The sequence below is a fragment of the Hesperophylax consimilis genome, chromosome 4, assembly GCF_061612785.1.
Source record: "Hesperophylax consimilis isolate HC1 chromosome 4, BYU_Hcon_1.0, whole genome shotgun sequence".
In the NCBI taxonomy this organism is placed as follows: Eukaryota; Metazoa; Arthropoda; class Insecta; order Trichoptera; family Limnephilidae; genus Hesperophylax; species Hesperophylax consimilis.
In genome coordinates this window covers 10636577-10659793 of record NC_142839.1, presented here as the reverse complement: position 1 = coordinate 10659793, position 23217 = coordinate 10636577, and the positions used below count along the sequence as shown (strand labels likewise).

At 33.0% G+C, this 23217-nt stretch overlaps 1 long non-coding RNA gene across 2 annotated transcripts; it reads right to left on the bottom strand.

Moving 5' to 3' along the window:
* Positions 1-1912: 1912 nt before the first annotated feature.
* Positions 1913-17393, bottom strand: LOC149424177 (uncharacterized). 2 transcript variants are annotated; one of them, XR_016302104.1, is made up of 3 exons: positions 17166-17393; positions 3508-3671; positions 1913-2116 (listed from the first exon to the last, which is right to left on the bottom strand). It is a non-coding gene; the product is annotated as an uncharacterized LOC149424177 (long non-coding RNA). The 2 variants fall into 2 exon arrangements; XR_016302103.1 differs by having other exon boundaries at positions 3487-3671; positions 17166-17386.
* Positions 17394-23217: the final 5824 nt, after the last annotated feature.

Below are 23217 nucleotides of genomic sequence, written 5' to 3'. Positions count from 1 at the left end.
TGTATTTTTTACCTCAAGAGTTGGCAACAGTTTTCCCAGGTGACTTTTTCGAAGACACGAGTACATAATCACTTTATTTTAGAGAAATTTCTAAAAGGTTCTATGATAACTCAACACAAAGGCCAAATCAACACACTTTTAAAACGCTTTATATAAAGTCATCAAAAGCGATGAAAAAACCTTACCTATAAACCTGACCTATGTAACTTATTTAACCTAGTTTTTATTTAATAACTTTTCATAACTTAATATCACTTTTGAAAGGGGTCTTAAATTGTCATTTTGATGAGCTAACCGGTGACCATTCTAAAAATGATTAATATATCAACCGTCCTAAAACGGTGTATAACAATATGTAACCGGTCATGTTTGTCTTTCAAAAATTATAAATATTATAATAATACACATTCTAAGTGGTCTTTGACGTGCGTTATTCCTGCATAAAAAAATCATGATCAATGAACTCAAATTTGCTTTGTATTTCAAAAGTGAAGAATAATTCAGACAAACGTTTCTGTGGGTAATCTACCTATTACATGATATTTGAATAAAAAATATTTTAATTTTCTTTTGTAAAATGGATATTTTCATATCCCGTGATTTTTCGCTGGTCTGCGCTATAAGAAAATAATTCCACATTGTGATTGTCCTTCTACAAAATTAACATTAATTTTGTTTAAAGAATTCAAAGAAAATTTCGAAGCTTCATAAACTTAAATTATTATGCATCGACTTATTAATTATATACCTACTCGTTTCCAGAATACAAAGAATAGAAGTAAAAGAAAAACTATTAAAGGTCGATGAACTCGAGATTTTTGCCTACCCAGTAACTCCCCACTACTTACCCCAGTACCAACCTTAGTTAATGAACAATGCTTATATATTTACTATTGGAAATTAAAAAACAGCATTTTGAAACTGAATCTTTAGATAATACGTTCATGTAATACATGTTCTTGATCTTTTAAACAGCTAAATAAAAAAGTGTTATTCAGAAAATATCATGTTTTCTGTTCACAAATATTTGTTGTTTTCCAACAGTTCTCAAATAATAATAAAACTTTCCTCGCGTTGAAATATTAATATTGTAATCTTAATCTTAACCTTCTACAAGTTGTTTGTTAGACGTTATTTTTTTTATATTACGTTTAAATTATTTTCCGCAAAATGCTAGTAGGGTAAGAATATAAATTCGCTTGACAAAATGCTTCAAATGGGAGGGGAGATGGAATTTTCTCTAGAACATAAATTATTTATGAAAAAGACCCCTCGCTGAAACCTTCAATTCCGAGTAGGTATACTAAATTCCCCGCATTTTTTATACTTACAATACACTATAATACATTATAACATAATATACCCTTGTTTATAAAATAACGTAATCAGTTAGTTTGACATCAGTGCGAAAACTGCCGGACAGTTTTATAGATTCTAATATATATCTTAACAAACCGTTTGCAAACTTTGGAGCACAGACGTCAAGCGGGAATGTTGTTCTTGTTCTACCAGTATCTAAATTGAATATGTTCTGATGAATTACCTTCGTGTCTAGTTCTGGATCGATCGATCAATTTACGCCAACCACGGGTGAAGTGATCGGGTCAAAAGTACACGATCGACTCTTTTTTTTAAATTAACCCGATCGATTATTGGTGGTTGATGAGTGGGTCAAATGATCGTGTCGATCACGATCGACCCAGGACTAGTTGCATCCCTTCGGCACCGCTGCATACTCGGGAAAGCTTAACAGCTCTTTTTGTGGAATGATATTACGGTATCTGTGTTTCTTTCCTCTTACGAAATGGGTCTCTTCAAGAGGTTCACTCCTTCCATTCAGGGCTTCCCGTGCGGAGTTAATTTAAAAATAATCCTATTGTTCATTAAATAATTTGGAATGTCAAGGCTTAAAAGTTATTTAATTGTATAAAAGTATCTTAAAATTACATATAAAATTAAATTAATATAATCACAGACTATTTTCATATTCGGTCAGTTTAAGAATATCAGAATTAGCGAGGTTCTTCCTCAACTGTAGATCCTTCGGGGCGAGCAGGTCATGTATGAGAACTTCGTAGCATTGGTTGATGCTGTCGACGACTTCTCCCTGCACTTCCTGAAAATATATGTAATAGGTTAGATTCAATAGGGTATTTTTTCTCGAACAAAAATGTATTTGTGGAAATTTATGGATATTAGTAGAAATTTGTAGATATTTCAATGAATGTAATATTATAATAGTTTGGGAATGTAGAGAGAATGAACCAAGAAAGAAGTATAAGGAGAATATATGACGCAAATGTGAACGGTACTTAATAGTACAAGAGTTTGCATGAAACGAGGTATGAAATTGAAAGAGTAAAGGAGTGTGTGCCAAATGGGGAAACAGCGTGATGGTTAGTCAGTTAATATTATGAAACTTGCTCTGTTGACATATTTAGTTTCAATAATATTGCCTCCTTTAAAAGTATTTTTTTCTTAAATTAGCTCCACACGGGAGACACTGAGGAAAATAATTTGCCTTTTTGTCATCTTTGGGGATGGCGTTTTGATGGTTTTTTTGAGTAAAGAAGGAATCAAAGGAAAAATGCATGATGAGTGGGTAGGAATCATGGGGTCAGTATATCGTGGAGTGACGGAAGTTTGAATTCATCCCTCCTCTGTGGTGCAAGGCGATGGGTCGATAAATTTCTGCTGGAGGGGTCAAAAGATCTACCTCAATCACTCTCCAAAACCGGCCCGGGAAGACGTATCCGCCACCAAGACCTAGAAGATCCTCACCCCATGAACCCGAGCACCCGAGCAGAGGTATTGGTTGTCCAATGAATGGTTCCCGGGGCGGCGGTATCTATACCCGCCGCCCAAATGATTGTAATAAGATAAAAACAAAATAAATTAATCTTTAATACGTTTCACAATATGATAATATTGACTGACTGGTTGCCGAGATAAAAGATTTATGACTTGCTGTACATTCTCGATTTAAGTATGTAAAGGCCCAGTGGGCTTTTGAATAAATAAATATTTATTTATTCTTCGATAGTTGTAAAATTACTTTGTGGCGTCATTTTGATGATATATAAATTAAATAATTTGTCTACACCATTTTTAATAATAATATTCTTTATGTTTCAAAGCCGAAGACTTCTTTTTTTTAAATTCGTTAATTTTAATTTTCCTGACGAAAAAGTCTTCGGCTTGAAATATGTTTCAAATATTAATCAAAAGTGGTGTAAACAAAGTTTTTCACTTGTTTTTTATTGTTCAGTTTTTGTTGTTTTATATTTTTTTGCCCGCAGCCTGGAGTGAAGGTATTTGCAGCAGGCAGGAAAAATGACTTGAAATGGATTTTCTCGTATTTTGCGGTCACCTCTGAACAGTAAAACATTTTTCTCAACCTTCCTCTCCCCATCGCCTTCCCATCTAATTTCGTACAAAATTCCCTTAACTGTAATTTAATTGTATTAGTGTACACGAATCAGTTACCGTAATCCTTTGAGGGCTTACATCAGGGTCTGCCTGCATCCTGAGGAGCATCTGCAACAGGCAACGGTGCAGCTGGAGCCGGACCCGAGGGGCCCGCGAGGCCCCCGCCAGCCGCAGCAGCCCGAGGGGGCGCAGCACCTCGTGGCACAGCCTCAACACGCGGTGGAGCCACTCCACACTCAACTCTGGAATGGATAAATTGCAGTATTGAAGCTTAGTAAAAAGGTAAGATTTTTCTCAGTTGTGATTTTATTTCATTTTATTCAATTAACACTTTATAATAATATTGTATTTTCACTATGGAACGGCAAAATGGGTCAAGCGCCAAGTGACAAACTTTCCTTGGGAGCAAACAAATGATGCATAAATTTAATGTCTTTAAAAACCTACAAATACTTAATATTTTTTTTTATTCTAGATAAAAGAAAATTAAATTTTCACCTATTTAACTAGAAATGACTAATACATAACACATAAATACATTACATAACGATATTATTCACTTTCATTGTTTTGTTGATTGAGTATAAAAGTGAACAATTTTTTAAATTTAATTCTTCCATATTATAACGACAAATATGCATAGAAATCAGTAGATCAGAAGCTTTCTGTCATTTAGCACTCAGATGGTTTTTTTACCTATCTATAAGACTGCTTCGTTGGTCGAAGATAATAAGTTTCCAATTTTCGGAATTGAACTAATAAATAATATTGGACCTAGAACTGTTCCTTGAGGGATTCCAAATTCCCAATGGGTGAGTTCATTCAATATATTATTAATTTTTACTTGCTGTAGTTTACGTAGAAAAACGATGGCTTAAAAAAGCCATCCTTTCACCGTTCCTTGATTAACAATATTTTGAAAATGTTTGGCAAGTCTATTGCATTTTTTAGCGGCCCAGTGAAAATTATTTGAGCTTCTTCAACCGTATTAAGATAGATTCATCTGTTTTCCTTAGAAATCAAGCTACACATCACCTTTATTCATGTAAAATTTATTTTACTAACCAGTACACAAAATCTTTGCTACGACTGACTTTCTTTTATTGCAATCACTTTAAACTCATTAATTAATATGTTCCTAGTCGATGATAAAACCGAATTTCCTTTAAATTAGTGAAAATATTTACTCTATAAAAACACTGATATATGAATTCAAACTGAAGACGAAAACTAAAATAAATTAGTATAATAACATATTAATAATTATTCTCAAAAAATTTCTATCCGAAGTTGCCTAGCATTGCATCTACTGCTTTTAAAAAAACGATATTGATATTTATGCCAAAAAAAAATCCATACTTCATTTACTGCTGTAAAAGTTGTACTATCACGTATTCGCTGTCTCAATTCTGGAAGTTTCTATAACTGTAACTTGTTTGGAGACTAGAGACTTTTGCAACTAGAGACTAGTCTAGATGTGTGGGTTGGTCTTAATGTCGAAAGCCACTAGGCGAAGTGTTGTTTAATGTCACTCGAAAGACAAGTCAATTATACGATACGGAGAGAAGTTATTGCCAAGATATGGCAAAGACAAATGATAATTGAATTTCTTGTTTGATAATTGCAATTAGAGTCGTCCGTCTTTCACGAAATTCTGAAGTAAAGTGGGTCATTAAACCAATCATAGAAAGATGAGTTCTCGTGTATGACCCGGAAGATGCAGGCCCATTTATAAAAAAATATAGAAAATATGAACAAAGGAATTACTACGACCAAACTGCATTGACCATCCAAGTGGCGGAGCAAATAAATATTGTTATTTTGGTGTGTAGGTAGAAACAAAGGCGGGATACTATTTTCAAAAGTGTGGTAAAAGATATTTGCGATATTTGGTGACTGATTTTATTTTGGTTTATGACCCATTTCCCATCTTTAATTTCTTTATAAAAAAACTGATTGCAATAAGATGATAGTGAAATAAATTAATGATATATTTTTTTACATTAGCTCCACACAGGAGACCCTAAAGAAAATAATGTCTCTCAGGGCCAATGATATCTTTGGTGATGCTTTGTGGAGTGTTTTTAAGGAAAGAAAAGAGGAAAAGGGGAAGAACCAGTCACTCCAAATCCAGCCCGCCCCTCTGAAGGTGGGAAGATGAATCCGCCGCCAAGACCTAGGGAATCCTCATCTCATGAACCCGGGCACCCCTGCAAAGTCACCAAATGTAGCGAACCACTTAGGGTGACATATGGCAAAGGTGTTGATTATCCAATGAGATACCCACGTCCCACAACCGCCACCCAGGCTTAATAATCTCACCAATTATATCATTGATGGACTGCTTGCCGAGATTAAAGATTTATAACTTGCTGTACATGATGGATGATGAAAGTTTTATAACTTGCTGTACATGATGGATGATGAAAGTTTTATAACTTGCTGTACATGATGGATGATGAAAGTTTTATAACTTGCTGTACATGATGGATGATGAAAGTTTTATAACTTGCTTTACATGATGGATGATGAAAGTTTTATAACTTGCTGTACATGACGGATGATGAAAATTTTATAACTTGCTGTACATGATGGATGATGAAAGTTTTATAACTTGCTGTACATGATGGATGATGAAAGTTTTATAACTTGCTGTACATGATGGATGATGAAAGTTTTATAACTTGCTGTACATGATGGATGATGAAAGTTTTATAACTTGCTGTACATGATGGATGATGAAAGTATTATAACTTGCTGTACATGATGGATGATGAAAGTTTTATAACTTGCTGTACATGATGGATGATGAAAGTTTTACAACTTGCTGTACATGATGGATGATGAAAGTTTTATAACTTGCTGTACATGATGGATGATGAAAGTTTTATAACTTGCTGTACATGATGGATGATGAAAGTTTTATAACTTGCTGTACATGATGGATGATGAAAGTTTTAAAAATTATATCCGTCTTAACCATAATAGATAATACGGAGGGATACGAACAGGTTAGTAGAAAACTTCACACATAATCATACCTGACCCCCAGAATTAGGGACAAATGACTATGGTATTAAGACGGAGATCGCGGACCTTGTTAGAAATCTAGTTGATTTGACAAATATCGATTGGTCACGCAATAAAACTGTAAAAATGCAGTGATACCCAATGGCAGTACCATCAGAGAAATATTTTATATCGATTTACCACAGCAAATACGGAACGCATAATCAAATTGGCCAAATTTCTAAGCAATTCAAAGCAGACCGGGTCAATATCATTTGAATAAACATGAAGTTAGCAACTAAACGCTAAATGCAAAAATTACAGTGTTTTTGAGGTTTAGTATAAAGTGGTGCCAGTCTTGAAAAATCATGAATATTATTATGAGTAAATATTTTAACCCGAGGAGTAAACGGCCCTCTTCATAATATTGCTATACCAGCGCTGCAGCGGCGTATTACGGAATCTTTATAAGTAAGACTGTTTGTGTTTTAATCTATTTTTAAGCTTATACATAGGATATACGGATATCTCATGGGCGCATTAGCCAAAAGATTAAGACCCTATAAAGCGCATTATTAATCCCATGAAACATTGCAGGTCTCATTGTATACAACAACGACATTATACGACAGCTACATATATTTCTAGCTATAAGTAAACATCCACAATAGCTAAAATTAACATTAGAAGATTATAGTAACGATAACTAAGGCCGTATTGTTTAAGAGAAATTGAACAATTCTTCAAATAAAATTAATTTTCAAGTTCTGTGAAAGATTTTTTCAAGTTGTGTTATTATTTCAGTTCTGTCCAACAATTGGGCTATAGTGATATAAAAACAGAACTTGAATAGAACTATCACAGAACCCGGAAATGAACGTCGAAATTCAATGAATTGTTCAAATTCTGTGAAACAAACCATCCTCAGTGTTTTATTCAGTATTTACATAGTGTAATTTACATTCATCTTGTTGATAAGGTAAAGCATAGACATTTAGAATTTTCATTAAAAGTTTTTTTTTCTCAAGACACATTGAAAAATGACGCGTAGGAAGTAGTATTTTCACGTGTTAGAAAAATGTTTATTCGTTCCGCATTAGAAATCGAAATCTCATCGTGAATTTTCCACTCGAATTTTCAGCAAAGCCGAAGAAAGCATTTGAGAATACAACGTTCGCATTTCATTATATTTGTGAGTAAACAGGATAAAATAAACAACGAATTTATATTCCCTTCGACATTGAAGTTTTCAAAATATTTATGAAGAGTCATAACATAATAATATACTAAACAAGACGCGTGTTGAAATGAATAGAGAAAGTTTTATTCGCTGTGATACTCATTTTTTTTCAGTGACATTTCGTCGTTATGTTTTATTTATGAATGTCTTGAAGCGGATGTTGACTTCAAAATAATTCAGAAACATTTTTTTTATGTGAGTATAAGCACAACAGACCCAACTACTCCCAACCCGTAATGTATGAGTATGTTGTGAGCTGAATGTAATGGGGAGGGAAGGAAGATTGGTAGAGAAAGATAGAGTAAGGAGTAACTGGTAATTTAGATCTGCTAAACCAAACATGGCTAAAGCCATTTTGAGCAATATTTTGATTCTGATTGGTGGTTTTTGGTATCGCCATGGTTTTTCACTATGGCGATACTAAAATTATCTACCACTCTCGAACGTGCTGTATATATATATTTTTAATAATCAAATACAATTCTGGAATTACAACCCACGACCTTCGGAATCGTAAGCCCAGGATCTTAAACACCGGAGCAATTAAGTTAATTAAACAATTTTTGTTTAAAGAAACTTAAAGTGACCCCTGACCTCCACAGCAAAACGACAAGTTCCTTGATTCTGGAACCAGAGGTCCTGGGTTAAAATCACCCAATGAGACTTAAAAGTGCACCTCTTTTACGAATGTTATCTAGGTATTCTAGAATCACGCAGATGACAAATCATCATCCAGAATCAAAACGTTGCTCAAAACTTCTCAAGCTGTGTTTGGTACCCACAACTAAATATGCCAGGTACTTCTTAAATCTTCTCTTCGCATTTTCCTTCCCCTCACTCATTTCCTTCATCCTCACGACACACTCCTCTCATTGTGATGCTATAGTTCCATCGGCTTCAGATTGTTAACTTCTACGCGGTATCACATAAAAATTAGCATATTATTTTTTTCTAATATTTGCCATATAAATTTCCCTAATACAATTTTGCATCAGAATAAAATGATTTATTTCAAGTGAAATATTTTATTGGGCTTCCTTTTATGAAGTATTTGAATTATGTGTAATTATTAATAGGGTGTCATAATTGTACGTAAATTTTGGGCTATTGGATGATTAATTATGGCCTGGCTTACGTATGAATCGTTTGTGTCATTATTTTTCGAATTTTCGGAATAAAAAGTTTTAACTCCGTGTTTAACAAATGTTTTTTTCAGATTATTTTTTGTGCATTACAGATTGACGTAATCCTATTATAATACACATGAAATATATAAAGCTTTAAATGAAACATTTAACAATAACCGATATTTCAGAGTTCTTGCTTAGGCCTTTTGAAATCTTCAAGGCCAATTTTGAAAATGTCAAGAGACCTAGAGGTATCATTTAGCAGCACCATATCTCTTGTCACGCTATGCTAGTCCAGAACTCTGTTCTGCCGTGTGGAATACAGAGCAAGTCGTGGCGTCGACCGTGACGGTAGTTGTTCGGTACAAACAATTTATAGCATTCCAAGAACATTTTAAGATTCTACTGGATCATAATTATAAAACTCTAGAAAAATATCTTCTTCCAAAGAGAGGAGACATAATCGTGGGAATTTTGAAAGACAAAATACGTTATGGCATAAAACACTGACCCAAATCTCTTAACTCTGGAAATTGCTTAAATGTGGAAAAAAATCACGCCGCTTTATCAGGGAAATATTTAACACCAAAAAGAGCACAGCATTAACCAACATGATTTAATAACATTTCTCAAATTAGTTTAATAAAGTTAAACCCATGAGGTTATTTTCCGAACCCCTCCGTAACCGTGTGAGATATTTGGGTCGGTTGAATTTGTACGAAAAATCAAGGTATTAAAATCGGCGAAATTGCTTTAAACATTTTTTAATCCTTTTTTATTTGTAATCACACAGCATTTGTGGCTTTCATGCCATACTTTTTTGTCAATTGTCTCTTGAGAGGTTGATATATTATTAATATGAATTCTGTGCAAATTTAGGCACTGCCAGTGTAGATATTAACACAGGAGGCCCTTTCGAAAATAATTTCCCTCACAGCCTACGTCATCTCTGGGGATGCTATGTGGAGAGTCTTTCTGAGGAGAGGACGGTGTAAACACGGGTCTTGAAGAGACATATGCTGTAGGAGGCAGGAAACACAGAAGACTGCAAATCAAATTCTGCAATTCCACAGCCGAGTTGTTGAACTCAAGAACCAGTCGTAGAAGCGACCCGTTCTCATATGACAAATGTCAACCGTGTACATATGATATGCACTGGTGCCAAAGGGATCAATGACGCTAGTTCCTCGGAGCATCTTCCACTATAATACAGGTAGAACAAGGACAGCATACCTATATCTGCTTGTTAAGATAGGGGACCGCCCGTTTCTGCACCGAGTCAAGGGTTTTCTTCAGGTATTTCAGGGCTCCAGACCAGAGGAGGCTGTCGAATTCAACAGTGGAACGCACTTGAGATTTACACAGGGTCAACAGTTGTGTATTTTTTTTTTATTTTTTTTTATTATATTTTTTTATTATTTTTTTTTTTTTTTTTTTAAGTGGTCCTAGTATGGATCCTTGCGGAACTCCGTAGTTTATTGGTAGGTGGTTGCTATTTTGATTATTGATGCTAACGAGTTGCTTTCTGTTGCTAAGATATGATTTTAATAGATTAAGAGCAGGACCAACTACACCAATTTTCTCGAGTTTCTTGAGAAGTATTTTTTTTTTTTTTTTTTATTTAAGTACATAAAACAGGCATGGTGCCCAAGAATTTACATACATGGATGTTTAAATACATAATAACAACAAAAATAGTAACAAAATGAATTATCTAAATATGCAGAAGTAAATAACAAATAAGAATGGGTAAAAGGTAAATACAAATATGTTCATAAACGATTTGTTATTGTCACACCTGTACTGGTGAGACACTGATTAGGTAGGTACAATGTTGCTTCTCATTAAATAAAAGGTTTCATCACAATATCAGCTTAACCCCTCCGACTTTTCGCGAACTTGAAGCTAAGATGTCTTAAACGAAATGTCAATTTCACGAAAACGTTGTGTTATTACCGCCTCACAATCAAAGCTCTATAAATGAAACATTACTGAACGGAGCCGAATAGTAAAAACTGTTTTAGAAAGGTTACAAAATAGGCTTTCAAATTGTTGTATCATAAATAAATATTAACATTTGTAAATATTTAAATTTAGAATGGAAACATGAAAATAGTGAAAAAATGACTAACCTGTAATGTTTTATGTAAAAACGATACTAAAATCACGGATAATGTAAAAAAAAAACACTTATTTCATCGTACAAATGTACAATAAACAATTCTGTCACTTCACTTTTTGACCATTTCATACAAAATATAATTTTAAAAAAATAATTAAACTTGCGAGGCGGGTCGGCGCGTCAAACGGCTTTCTTGGCGTCGTTTTACGATTTGGCGGGTAAAATTTGCTTCCACTGAGTAGGTCTTTTTACGGGTTTCTATGGATAACTTTGAATAGAGATGTGAAGCTTCATTCAATACGAATATTCTACTTTTTGTTTTAGGGATGTCACTAGAAGAATAACGGAGTTATGACGATTTTTGTGGAAACACACGCGTTGACGTGTAAACACGCTTATTGTACTTGACTGCTATCGTTATTTTATCGTGTATATCTGCTTACGTTGCTGACCGGTTAATATGATTAAAGGTAATACATTTTTTTGAAGTCATTAAAAATGTCTTATTACATTATTAGAGCCATGTATAATGTTATAATTTCTTAATTTTCGCGGTACAGGGGAAAAATATCCTTTATTTGTGTGGTAGGCTTTAATATAGAAAATGTCGTTCATCTTCCTTGTTGATTTTCTTGATGGAATATTGATGTTAATTTGGGATAAAATGTTTGGTGTATCAACTGATGCATGTATAATTTTGTGTAGGAGCAGTACGTCAGAAAGTTTACGTCTGACCGTCAGTGAGTGTAATTTGTAGTGCAAAATTCGGTCATTATATGTTCCAAATTGACCAGATAAACCTTCACGATAAGCAATTACACGGGTTAGTTTCCTTTGTATAGATTCAATCCACTGTGTATTATTAAAGTGTCTACGGATAAACCTCAAAAAAGCCTTTAATTTAATTTACATATCTTGAAAGGAATATTAATTTATTATAATATTTATGTGTTATGTAAATAGAATAAATTATCTGAACATATATAGATGTATGCTGTATAACGTTAAATATAACCTCGAACAAGTTCACCATGAAATTTTGACTATATTAAGATAACTTTGAAAAGTTAACTACAACAATAAACTTTTACAAATTAACTATAATGAGTTAAATCTAACAAGTCAAGTATAACAGGTAAACTTTTAAAAGTCAACTAACACGACAACTCTAACAAGCTATCATATTTGGCTAATTTATATAGCGCCGTTTTCGTGAGAAATCATTTCAAGGGCGCTGTCTGTTAATTAACAAGTTAAAATCTAGAGAGTTAAATCTAACAAGTTAACTCCTTCAGCAACTGATTCTAACCAGTTAATTTCATTAATCGATGATAAAATTTTAACCTTTGCTAGTTACGTAACTCTAACTATTTCATTATAATCATGATAATAATTTAACTTTCATGTTCAAACGCTAAATCTAATATTTCCTTTAACGTTTGCTCTAACAATTTAACTCCAGGAAGTTACCAATTTCTGATAGAACAATGACGAATTAATACGAGTAATGCATGTAAGTCAAAATATGTTCACAATATTTAAAGCATTTTGGCATAAAAATAACGTAATCATAAAAATAAGATGGAACTATTTCGTTCAAACGTCCCGGTCTGTTGACCTATTTTCGGCGTTCAGCCACGGAAAGGTTAATGTCATGAATGTCATAAACCCGGCGATAAATTTACTGTGGGCCATGAAAATGCAATGTCGGTCAAAATGCGCAGAATTTAATCGGCGCCAATTTTCAGGCACGTGCTCGGCGCGGAAACTTTCAGGCTTTAGGCGGTAATTGAGGATTTAATCGGCGAACTTTAGTGATACCGAACCACAGCTGATATCGATTAGACGATTTTAACCATCGACATAATCATCCTTATCATATCATAAATTGCGGGTTTTAATTACTGCATATTTTTCTCTGGTATGGTTGTTTTCACTTTTGATTTTAATTAAACACTGTTTTTCTGAATAGTTTTTTTTTTAATGAACAATTCAAATATACAAAATAGACGACATATTAAAAATAAATAGAATACCTTCAACCATAGAATAAAGAAGAACCCAGGAAATGCCTAGTGGGTGAGTTTTGTGATCCAAATATTTGCCATAAATTTCCAACACAAAACTGTGCTTAGGAAATTAAAATGGGGTGGATGTTTACAATGACAGGCGAGTGTAAGTGAGACAGAGCGCTGGCCTATTGGCTAAATGGAACATATTTAGTTTTTACTTGATAGCATTGCATTTCCAAACAAATTAATTATTAGTACTGTCATAATATGTCGGATCACGTGTTCATGCAGTTTATCATATTATTGTATAATAACGAAATGCGAAAATATTTTTTTTTTTCAGAACACGTGTTCTACTGATGGTTTAGTTGGAAATCTTTCAATTCATTCGTTAAAGGCCTGCAGCCCCGTTTTTAACAGGAATACGAATAATTTGAAGAGATTTTTAAAAAATTATTAATATTTCATATAAGAAAGTTTTCTCCGTGTAGAATGAAATATAAAATATGTTAAGCTGATTGCTGAAGACAAACGTAAATGCGAAAACTATAATACTCACAATATTTGAGGCAAAAGAAATCAGAGGGAGGAGAATAGAGGCTTTCATATTCAGATCACTAGATAACGAAATATATATTGGTACTTATGGACAATATCGGAATGAAGCCTATGACGAGATTAGATCAACATTTGAATGAAAATTAATGTTACGTTTTCCGATAATTGTATTCATTTTCCGTTGAAGGTGCAGAGCCCGATAAATAGGAATGTCCTCAGGTTCAAGAGTTAGTCGCTAAGTTACTGGTAACCTCATAATTATATAGATACCTAATAAGTTGTTACTAAACAGGAAATTTTAACTATAACGCAGCAAGCAACTCTTTACTACTAAAATCTCTCTGAATATCATTGTTTTTTTATCTGTTTGAGTTTTCCAGGTCAACGCCACCCTTTAATGTTTTTTTCATTATCTTCCATTTTAGAATACTTCACCGTCAGTTAATCCATGAACTAGCTAGTCCGTTGACCTAACTATATATCCAACTGTTTGTCATCTGAAACAGAAAAAAACTCTTTGACGGTGATATTTAGCAGCACCATGAAAATTGCAGTGTTTTCTGACAAATGTCTGGGTAAAAAATGCTATTTTAATATCATTTCAAAAGTAAAAATATATGTATTGGTAAATCCCTTCACGACACATTTTTTGGCAATGTTACTTTTCACTGCAGTGGCGGCTCGTGACTTTTGGGTTACTGGATAATAGTGCTAATATTACAAAAATGGCGTTATTGATGTTCTTGTAGCTGAATATAATTTTTTCGAAAATTTAAATTTTTTGTATATAGATTTTCAGGAAATCCGTGCGGCAAAATCCACGGCCAAACTGAAATTTCCTGAAAATCTTCATTAAAAAAATACGATTTTTTTTCTGCTTTTCAGTGAAAAATAAACTTTTTTCATTAATTTTAGTAATAATGTATTACAAGATGAGTTTTTTTTAACATAAAAATAAAAATTTAAAAAAGAGCGTACAAATATTTTAAAACATACTAGACAGGCTTAACTTAGGTAATTAAATATAAATGTATGTGTTCAATTATTCAAATTACTTAACCCTAAAATTTCTCTAAGTTATAAATAGAAATACTATATTTTACATACGAATTTCTTATATCATTATTCACATATAAACTACAAGATTTTTAATTAGTTTAACGAATTTGAAAATATTCGTTTTATATCGTCGCCTGTAAAAATTACATTTTGAAGCTTGAAGGGTTTTACCAAACCACAGTCGATATTGAAATCTCAGGTGAAGCCGGATAGTTACGAAGTTACTACAAGTAATATTCTTATAATATAAAACCTTTGACGGGAAAATGTCTGGCTTTGAAGCACCAATAACGTAGTTTGCCATGCGGGAATCGAGTGCACCGGTCGTTAATATTGCTAACAACATATTAAATTTTGCCAATACTTGAATAACATCAATTATTTACGTGGGTACATAGTTAAAAATATAATTTTTTTGATCGGCGAGTGCTTATTTGAAATATTTTTTCTAAGGCGTTCGTTACTTTGAATTTTATTTGTGTTTATAATAGCAATAAAATATATCTTATTCATAAAACGTTCGACTGGCCAATTAAAAACTTCATTTAAATGCTTTTTTCATAGTATTTTACTTCGGAATTCTAGGTCAACCAAACTGTATTCATTCTCTGAAGCTTCCATCGAAGACAACGACATTCCAACTGCTCCCAACCGTCTGGAGCCAGTTGGGGTATGATGTGAGACTAAAGGTAGTAGGGAGGGGAAGAGGAACGTGGGGAAGTACCTGGCTATTCAGATCTGGTCACCAAACACGGGCATTTTCATTTCAAGCAACTTTTCAATTATGAATGGTAGTCTTACAGCAGGGCGATACTGAGAGTATCTTCTACTCTGTGTCGTGCCGCAAATATACTTTACATTATTTTAAATGTGTAAATTGTGAAAAAATACAAATTGATCAAATAAAATTCAATTGCACACGCCGGGATTAGAACCCGCCATCTCCGTCGATTCGATTTTTGAGAACATCAATTTTTGGTTACAAGGGATAATGGTTGTCGCAAACAATTTTATTTCGCAATGTCACAAAACAACTAAACACAGCGACTGGAAACAGGAAATGAAAATAATTCTAGAAAAGTGCGTCATTTTATATGTACGTTGTAATAAAGACATGAAAAACACGTGTAATGCCGGGTACTATTTTTTTACATGGCACATATCGACAACTTGAAATTAATAAATAACTCAAGTGCAATATTAAAAATTGCCCATTACTCGCATCAACGCTCGCTTATACAGAACATCGAACTAACAAATAATTAATTTAATTTGTAGATGCCAATAATTCACTCAAGCATCGGATAGATAAATTGATGTCGCTACCGGGTAGACAGCATAACCTATTTAAACTGTAGCAATACAATCAAGATAAGTTCAGCTACGGTTAGTTATTTATTTTTTTAAATTGCTTGAAGTTACAATGCACTCACACTAGGCTTTTTTATTGAAAAATATTTACAACGGGCTTGTAAAAAAATATAATTTATTTTATTAAAAATAATTGAAAGAATATTAATATTCAAACAATCTGTTCAAAAGAAACATACGGAATAGATAATATTTAGATGCAACCGATAATCGAACTCAAAACTACCCGATTGCCCGGCGTACTTTTTACTATTGTGCTACCAAATCCCCTTTCCAAACCGTCGTTTTGATCAGTTACAATATATATGTCTTTAAAATCAATAATTTGGTTTAATTAAAATTAAAATCTTTTACCAAACTTAATTCCTTCCACGAAACGTTGAATTTCTCATTTGTCTATAAAAAGAGAAAGAAACACTCCCGGGTTACGTATAACCTGACTGTATTTGAAAAACTTCTACTACCATCATTATAATAGAAAGATGTTGCTTGTGCAATGATGGAGGACTCAGTAAGGAGAGGAATTGAACCCACGACGCCTGGGTCTCAACTCCCATAAAAAAATCTGGTAATTATTGATTTTACTAAACACATACGCACAAAGAAATTTTAAAACACTTTAAACTGAGGAAAAACTTGTACAGTCACTGGAAATGGAAAAATAATTTATTTCAATAGTTATTTCGTTAAAATTAATTTTGTTTGTTCATTTGTGAAAGTTTTAGGGCTAGTTTTTTTAAAATTATTAACCAAAAAAACTGTCTTATATTCTTGAGATTTTAGTTTAGATTTTATTAAAAAAAAGGAGAAAAAACTAGCCTAAAAACCTATTTTAATGTTATTATAAAAACTGATCAGTGATTACACACATGCAAAGTATTTTTAAAATAATTTGTGTCCAGTTGTTCTAGATATTTACCCATATTCTTACGTTACATCAACATATAAAAATGTTCAAACTGCTCAAAATGTGAAGCCAATTACGTTATTATTATTTGGCAAAAAAAACTAGTAATTATTTTTTGCACAACGCCAAGAATTGAATACGTAATTCCAAGGCTATTGCACAAAAATGCATAATAATCAACACATAATATAAAACATACTACTAATTCCTTTGTTAAAACTAGTATACCAACATTCTTGGCTCTGCTAAGCGGTACACCTTGACGCGACAAACAGCAACGAATCACAGGTGTGCCAATGGACACTTAATTAATTAAATGTTAATTACGTACGATTGTGGCTGGCCGAACCACCGGCTCACGACTGTGAGTCGACCAATCCTTCCCGATGCTCCCATTGCACTGAACACAAACACGAACACTATTCATCAGAAGTTGTATCAGAAACACTTCGATCCTTGCTGCGAAATACAAATTTAAATACACGATACAAGGACCCGTGGCACTGAAGCTTCGAGAGTGCTCCTACTTTGAGATACGAACGAGAAATAAATAAATTATAAAGTGCGCCGCGGGCGATGCGACCGCGGACTGTATGAGGTTCGATTATTCATGGAGCTCTTTCTTTGGTTTTAATGAATAACTATCATTGTTTTCTTTGTGTGTGTACATTGATTTGTAATGCACTAGATGAGCTCTTTTTAAATACATCTATTTGAAATTCGGTTTTGTTCCCTTGAATGAATGAATGAATGAATTATAATGAATGAATGAACGAATGAATAAATAAATGAATGAACGAACGAATGAATGAATGAATGAATGAATGAATGAATGAATGAATGAATGAATGAATGAATGAATGAATGAATGAATGAATGAATGAATGAATGAATGATGAATGAATGAATGAATGAATGAATGAATGAATGAATGATGAATGAATGAATGAATGCATGAATGAATGAATGAATTATTTAATTAATTAATTAATCAATCAATGAATGAATAAATTAATGAAAACTTAAAAGTGGAAAATAACACGCTTTTCTATATCTGATCGAGCTAAAACTTGGCAGATAGAATCGTTGTCGATGACAATATATTCTGTCAACTTTTGGTGGAATACACTTACACACACACACACAAACACTATATATAAAATTTTCCAGCAGTTAATATTCGAAATAAATCTCGGTACCATTTAATTAGGATTTGGCGCAGTTCACTCATTTTGGTCAGTCCCTAGGGAGGAAGGTTCAATCCTCAGTAAAAAAAGTTTTCTTTGACATTTTTAAAGTTTACAGGAGTTAAGAGCAAGACCGTGGGGAGAATGGTTCAATCCCTTATGCTACGTATACATACGCGAGCCGAACTGACGAACTTAACCTCTACTTATGGGAAAGGAACGAAGCAAGCGCAAATGGTGCGAAACGCCACTTACAGTTACTTCGTTCCTTTGCCATAATTCGTGGCTCGGTTCGCGTTTTAGTTCGCAAATATATACTCGTACGTACCATTAGAAATACATTTATCAATACAAACAGCTGTATTAAAGCTTTTAAAAAAACCTTCTTAATCCCGTGACTTTTCACGGGCGTACGGTAGTTTACAAAGAATTTCAAATTATTGCTGATACTATGAACTCGTTTGATGTTACATACAATCTTTTTACATTTATATGCATGTAAACGTGATGTAAATACTCGTTATGCGAAAGACAATGATAGGGATGTTCATCTTCGTAATATCCGGATTGCTTAGGTATTATTTTCGGTTCCGCCTACACCTACCTTGTACATTATATTTCATAGGTTATCCATAGCCGCGCATTCATGGAAAACAAAGAAATTAGTGCGTTATAACCCGTTATTTTCCATTACACGTCATAAATTGAATGCTGCGATGTCTGGATGTATCCGCAATTCTAACGCAAACGATTTGCGATGTTTTACTTTCGTTTTTCGAGGTCTGTGCCACGTGCGCATTTTCCTCGAAGAAACGTGTGTTTTAAAATAGCTCGCAGAGGGAATCTCTTACTACGACACCGACGAAATGTTCGCTGAAATAACAAATAATAATTTTCCACAGATTTGAGATGTTTCAGACACTGGTTGAAGTCTGCTTGGTATTGTTTAGGCTGGGAGGAAGAAGAATCGATAATTTAAATAATTCTAAACATGAACTGAAAACATGACGGCCTCCGTGATTGAGGGGTAAGGTTTTCGACTACCAAGCTACCAAGAAGGTCGCGGGTTCGAATCATTGGTGTTATTTCACAATTACTCATTTAATATATTATATAGTATACAATGCATAGTTGCTTTAAATGGATTTAGCCGTGTTTGGTGACCAGATCTGAATACTTTCCAACCTTACTCTTCCCCATATCCTTCTCCTCCCCACTACCTTCAGCCTCTCAACATTCCCCAATCGGGGAATAGATAGTCTCACTGGCTCTAGGCCGTTGGGAGCAATTGGGACTCTTGTGCGGTTTTACATACATATAAACATTAAATAGATATGCATGTATACAGTAATTACAAACGCCGATCTAAACATCCTACACGCTGGTTTAAATACTACAATGTATGAAAGCATGATTATATCGTTCCATCCAATGACATTGTAAAACATAAAGATACGTTACAAAGATCTCAAAGTGGCAAGGAAAAGATGCGGTAATTTTTGTACTTTCAATTTAGTAAAAAAACTGACACACGTCGCGTGAGGTGTGAGGTCGTGTGCTATCTCTAACCAAATTGCGTAAATGAGTGCTATAATACCCCCGCATTTGACGAGAAAGTGTTTTAATTACAAAAAAGCACTATTAAAAGCCAATTAATAACATTTCAATCGTAAATACATGCAAATTACTTACTATTAAAAATAATGCAACTATTTAAATTGTTTCCTGAAGATTTTAAGTGCCATTAAAGAAAGTGAGATAGCGAACGTGAACAAGACATAAGTATAAGGTGAGTTTATCGGCTGTGTTCCGTATTTGGTTTAAGCGCAATGTCATCTGATTCACTCCTGTGATGTAAGATTTAACTTTTAAATTCGAAAAGGCCGCCCAGTCTTATATCTATTACGTTCATACACAAATATATTATTTGATCGTGCGCTTTTGTCACACATGAACAATGTTTAAATTAAAAATTTACTTGATACATAAGAGTATTTGTTATTTGTCACATTTTTCAAAATTTTGTCAGACAATAAATAACATGTCTAAATGTATTGTAATGTCATTGGTTCCATCCGCTCGGTATAAAAATTACCTAAACGTTATTAGTTAATAGATTTATATAATTTTTAAATTAAAACAATATGGGTTCAATAATAATTCATTATTATTGTACCTACCGATCTAACTATTTTATTTTATTTTTTCATATGAAGCGGTTACTTTGTGATGTGACATTATAATTTAAAATTAAACAATAACTTTGTAAACATCACTTATAGATAAATACTTAATGCCGACCGGGTTTCGCTACAACCGTAGCTTCATCAGGGCAGTATAATACTGTATTTTGGATAAAAACACACTCACATAGTGCGAATCCAATGAACACGGTTTCTGTCAATAAATTGACTGGAAATTTACGCATTATTATACTACTTAAAACATGTATGTACATCCTATGTACGCACTGTACTAATGTATTTTGGAAACACTCTAAATTAAAATATTCGTCGCAATAAGCGGATATCTAGCTGCGTCATTTCCTGAAAACGGCCGGAAAATCCCTTTGCGTTATCATTAAGCTGGCGCCATAATTTTGTTATTAAACATTTTCTCAAACACCCGTAATGTATCCGTATTATAATTACTACAATTCAATTTTGACATGTAAAGAAGATTACACTTTTCACTACTCGCTATGGTCGGAAAATCTGTGATATTGTCTTTAAAACTGGCGATATAAATTTATCATAAATACAATTAAGTGTGTCCATTTATTCATTGATTTCTAAAATGGAAAGTGAATTTTTGACAAGAGATTATATATAAATATTTAAATTGTTGCCATAAATATCTCATAAACACACTTTTGTCCATGTTTCACAAGTGTATCTATTTACAAAACTCGTTCAAATAATGGAAAACTTGACAACGACGTGACAAGAGATCAAATTGCTCATTCAACCAAAAAAATCCATGGCTTTGTGTTTAAACTGCTCTACAAACGTAAACATACAATTTATTTTAGAAATTAAGTGTTAGTTGTGAGCCCACAACGCAACGGCTAGAAAATCTGTGGTAGCTGCCACAAGCTTATCGTAGACGCATTTAAGTGTGTCCGTTTTTAAATTGCTCTTAATTATTTTGGAAATAAAAAGTGAGTTGTAACATGAGATTAAATTGCCTGCTATGGCTTATTGTAAATAGGGGTTATCGTAAACACACTTAAGTGTGTCAATTTTTTAAACACTGAAAATTAATTAAATTAATTAAAATTAAATAAAGACAAGGGATCACATTGCTCACCATCATTTGCATTATCTTCTAACTATCGTCATAAGTTTTCCGAAAGAACACTTAAGTTTTTCAATTTTCAAATAATTTTTAAATTATTTTGAAATGAGAAGTGAGTTGTGACAAGAGATTATGTTGCTCCCAAGTAGCCTTGGCTCGCCGATATTGTTTTATTGTGTCACCGTGACAGTTCGATCTGCGGTATCCGGATCAGGTCTCTATTGACTATTAATACACCGATGTTGACACTCTAATGGTCCGGTTAGATAACATCTATTTATTGGTACGATTACAAAGGACTTAGATCTATTCTACTTATTCATTGTTTCCAAAGACCTGACACCCACCTGCCACAATATGAAACATAAGAAATGCACAACTCATCGAGATACTATGCAAAATGTGGCTACCTAAAAATATTTCAACAGAAAGGAATTAAATTTTTTAACGTGTGCAATTTTGAATAAACGCTTCATTGCAAATTTCTAAGCAAATAAATACGTTTTCAGCTCACGGTATCTTTTTCAGACAGAGATATGATCCTTAAACAACAATTAGATTTCACGTTATATTAATAAAAAAATATTTTTACTGTCGGACAGGTACCTACTTCAAATGATTGGCTGCTATCTAAAATGTGCGGTGATAAAAAGAAGACAATGTTGGTAGTTCTTTTCGAAGTATGATACAGTTAAATATTACAGAAGGAGATAGGATCCCATTAGCTCAGTTGGTAGAGCGGTGCCCCGGCAAGGCAAAGGTCCTAGGTTCATATCCTAGATGTGACTGAATGTTTTTCTGATTTTTGAGTTTCATTTTTTCGTTTAGGATTCGCTAATATTGTCTTCAATAATTAAATATTACAATTTGTGGTTTTACTCATTAAGTTATTCAAAAAATAAATAAAAATGAAACATTAATGAAACACCCTGTTTCTTGAGATTGGATCAGCATCGAACAATATTTTACCATTGGACAAATTGATAACACGAAATCAAATCACATTTAATTAATAAAATAATTTTCATTATTATCAGCAGTATTCGTATCAACTAACTATTTATTTTACATCATTGTCCGGTTCGATGATAAATCTTAATCACAGAAGATTTTTCCAGTATGATAATAAAATTCATTGTTTCCAATGTCTGGCGCGCCTGCTAAAGTAACTAAGTAATGTGTACCACACGCATACGCAGACGACCGGAAATATTGGAGCTTTATATGTTTAACGTAGGTACACATTGCAAATCATTTTAAATTGTAATTGATTCATCTTGATTCCCGTTCGTGCCAAATAATAGGAGAGTATTAGACTTATTTTAAGAAACATGGAAGAAAAGTTTTCGTTTATTTTCATGGTTATATGAAGCAACTTTATGTGGTTATAAAAGAAAATATTAGAATCATACTTTCACTAAATTATTGACGCTTTCTAATTTCCATTGTTTAGTTTGAAAAATTGAGAATTTGTTAAAATAATGCGTAAATATTGTATATGTTTGTGAATTATTTATATGTTTCTGACCGGTTAAGTGAGAATTAAAATTGTGTAAAATATCTTAATTTCAAATACGTTATGTTTAATGTTCAAATATTTGTTTCGATATTTACACACTATATTCTTGTACGAAAATATACATACCAACAAATATTTGTTTTATTTATTTGAACACCCTTAAATATTTTTTTTTATATTTTTAAACGAGTTAATGTTTTTGCATAATTAATTATAAAGTTCTGAGCCTTCCCTTTTAGATAAAATTAATCATTTAAACATGAGAGCAGTTCCATCCTTTCATGATATTGAACGTATAATGTAGTTTGTTATCAGTTATCATATTATGTGCCTGTCATATTATTATTAACTAGAAGTTACTAGGTACTACTCGAATTCGT